This window comes from Rhinopithecus roxellana, chromosome 2 (genome assembly GCF_007565055.1).
Source record: "Rhinopithecus roxellana isolate Shanxi Qingling chromosome 2, ASM756505v1, whole genome shotgun sequence".
NCBI classification, from domain to species: domain Eukaryota; kingdom Metazoa; phylum Chordata; class Mammalia; order Primates; family Cercopithecidae; genus Rhinopithecus; species Rhinopithecus roxellana.
In genome coordinates, this window is record NC_044550.1 from 58,392,084 (window position 1) to 58,395,727 (window position 3,644).

Sequence of the window (3,644 nt, forward strand, 5' to 3'; positions counted from 1 at the left end):
CTGAGGCAGGAAAATCACTTGAACCCAAGAGGCAAAGGTTGCAGTGAGCCGAAATCCCACCATTGCACTCTAGCCTGGGTGACAGAGCAAGACTCCACCTCAAAAAAAAAAAAAATAGGAAGGCTCAGGTATGGCCTGAAGGGAGGCTGCTGGCATGGGGAACCAGCAGCAAGTTCTAGTGATTGGTGAGGGCGTGCATATTTGGCTGCTTCTAGATCAGAAGAGGAGATTAAAATTAGGGAATCTGTCAGATGGTGCTCTGACCTCCTACAAGTTTGATTTCTAGCAGGCTGACTTCCTAGACTTGCTACTGAAGATAGTGAATTGGTTTCCTGGATTGGTTGCTGCAAGTTGGGAGTCAGGGTTCTGTTTTTGCATATATGATTTGGCCACTGTCCATTTGTGCATCCAGTCTCCCAGCACACACCACACTCACATATTCAGAAACGTGCACACATGCTCACACACACACACTCTCACATCGACACTCACACACAAATGTTCTGGGGCTTCTTTCTCTGTCTAAATGCCAGCTAGTGGCAGTGGATCGCTCCTGGGTGTTTGATTGGCTATGGGCTGGCCCTCAGACAAGATAACAGTAACATCAGATGGGGCCTGTGTATCACTCTGAAGTCAGTTAGGAAAGTTCAGGGAGGAAGCCGATTGAAATCCCAGGTTCTGAAGGAAAGGCCAGAGAGGTAGCCAGGCAGGGCAGAGGCTGGGGCAGAAAGATTAGGCTGAAACTTAGGGTGTGCAGAGAAGCCACAGCTGGGAGAGGGGCGGACAGCGATTTCACTGTGTGTGAAGTGGAAGCAGCTGGAGCCTGCATAGCCAGGTCCATCTTGACCAGCCTGTCTCCACCCTTGGGGGTCTCTGTCTCTGCATCCTGGCTGCCAATACTCTTCAGAGAAGCTGTTGCAAGGTTTGGATAATCCTAGGGGCTTCCATGACAGGGTCTTCCAGGGCCTAGGCAGATGGCCTGGTCACCACAACATGAAACTGTAAAGGATTGTGATTAGGAGCAAAAGTGGCAATTGACACGTGGGACAGAGGGCAGAGCTCTGGGCTAGAGGGTGCTGTGGCGCATCTGAGAAGAGAGGGCATCAGCTCACTGGTGAACATCCATGGTCCTCCTCTAATTGCCCTCTGAGAGCAATGGCATTCTCTGTCTTGCTCTCCAGTCTATCCTCAGCATTTAGGACAGAGAACAGAGAAGTGAGTAAATGGGGGGAATATCCCTTTACAGCAGTGATTTTTTAAGTGCACGGGAGAGGGCCACCTATGTCAGAATTATTTGGAGGAACTCGTTAAAATACAGAGTCCTGGACCCTATGCCAGAACTACTGAGTCAGAATCCCAAGAGCTGAGGTCCAGAACTCTGCATTTGTAATGTTTGAGGGGATTTTTATGCATGATAGATAAAACTTGAGACTCATTTGTTAGTTAGTTCCTGGAAATTATTGCTAGTTCCTAGAAAGGTCCCTTTTCTCCAAAGATAAGAAATAAAAAGCACATTGTATTTTCCTGTTTTGCCTTGACTGCCGGGAAGCCTGGAACTAAAAGTTTAAGCTTGGTTGTGTAACTTTTATTAGCCCAGGCATCTTTGCCATTTCTAGGAATATTTCTTTTCCTGGCTAACTCTAATTCATCTGTCTAGACCTAGTTCAGAAGACGTCTTCATCAGGGAGTTATCCTAGAAGCCTTCCTCCTCCCCCTAACCCAAGCTGAACGAAATGCTCATCCTTTACTGCCACCCACATAACACCCATCAGAATATATCCAGAAGACCTGGCTGTGTCTCTGTCTCCCCACCTTAATTACCCCAGTGTCACTCATCTGTGGTCTCCTGCATCTGTTAAAAGGAATTAGACTTCCTTCTATTGCTGTTTTGTTTTTGATCAAATCATATCTTAAGGCCTTTTCCCCCTAAGTCTCTCCAAATATTTTGCAAGTAGGACACACCTCATTAATAAATATATAGTATTTCTACCAAAGTCCACTCCAGAATGATACATGCAGATTGATGGCCTCAATGTTTCTTCTTTTGCTTTTCTGTTGAATTTGACTTTCCCGATTCACAGTTGATAGTGTCCTTGCCAACTAAATCTTCAACACCAATGGAACTAGAAAAAAACAAATGAACAAAGATTTGGAGGTTATAGCAAATTAGAAAAGAAAGCCTGGGTAATACAGTGAGATCCCATCTCTACAAAAAATAAAAAAATTAGCCGGGCATGGTGGCACCTACCTGTAATCCAAGCTACTCAGGAGGCTGAGGCAGGAGGATCACTGGAGCCTGGGAATTCAAGGCTGCTGTGAGCTATGATTGCATCACTGCACTCCAGCCTGGGCAGCTGAGGGAGACCCTATCTCAAAAAATAATAAAAGAAAATAAAAGAATTAGGAAAGATGCTCGGAGGAACTCCAGTGTCAGGGTATATATGTGGGTAGTGCCAGAAATAAGCAAAACGAGAGGATATTGTATCAGGTGAGAGAAGGTAACAGGTGATTAGTTTTCAATTAAAATAACTTATTTTTCATATTACAAAGACAATACATGTTTGTTGTGGAAAGACTAAAAATTCATAAAAGGCAGAATCAAAATTATTCTGTTTTTAAATTCTTCCAGATCTTTTTCTATACATACTAGCTAGCAGTATTATTCCACTTTGTTTCCTGTACTAACAGTTGGTATTACAATCCTGCTAACTGGCCGGAGGTATAGAATTCACAGGTAACAAATTCAGACATGGGAAAATGGTGACTTGCTCTATTTTTCTATTACAGCATCAATTTTGAATTCCAATTCTTCTGCTAGTGGTAAACCAAATGCAGTCACTTACTAATACAATCAGTCAGTTTAGTTGATTTCCCAGTTATTCCGGATTACCTTCAGTTATTTCTGGGTCCCTCCCTTGCTCCACCCTTTACCTCCACTTCTGTTTTTCTCTAGAATTGCCTCCAGAATGCCAAAGAGCTGATAGGGAAAGTTCTCTCTAAAATACAACATTGGTTCTTCAGCTCTTAGAGGACCAAGAGCTAAGAATTAACTCCTTATGTTTATATTTCAGAATGGCCTCCTTTTTGTAGATCAAATGGTCTAATTTCCTAGTTTGGATGGGTTTAGGTAGGTGTATAAACAGAGTGTTCAGGGCTCCCAAACACATACTATGTTTATAGAATTTCATCTACTATCCTGCCACTTATATTCATGATAGTTTCAGTAACAATGTAACGCACTCTCTCCAGGGAAGGATGGACGTGGTGAGACATGGTGGGTCCACTGGATTGAGCACCAGAAGTCCAAGGTCCCAGTCTCAGTTTTTTCACTAATTAGATTCTCTTGGCTTCATTTGCCTATCTGTAAAATAGTAGGGCTAAGTAGATGATCTCTAAGACCCAGCACTCATATTCCACGAGTCTATCAGATTCCTGGTGAGGAGGCACATACAAAGATTTTCAGAGGCAAAGGTAGACCTCAGCTTCTAAAGACATGTACCTGCTACAGACAGCCCAGCCAGGTCCTCCAGCCTTTCCATCGTCACTGAGATCCAGAAACGAAGGCCTCTATTTACAGCAACATCACAGCCCTGGCAGGATAAGAAGAGAGGGTGGTGCCTTCCAGAACTGCCAAACAGCTGGGT

The 3,644-nt window shown here is 43.9% G+C and overlaps 1 long non-coding RNA gene across 1 annotated transcript; it reads right to left on the minus strand.

Moving 5' to 3' along the window:
• Positions 1-2,310, minus strand: LOC115895472. Its single transcript, XR_004055654.1, has 3 exons — positions 2,249-2,310; positions 1,963-2,123; positions 1-999 (listed from the first exon to the last, which is right to left on the minus strand). It is a non-coding gene; the product is annotated as an uncharacterized LOC115895472 (long non-coding RNA).
• Positions 2,311-3,644: the final 1,334 nt, after the last annotated feature.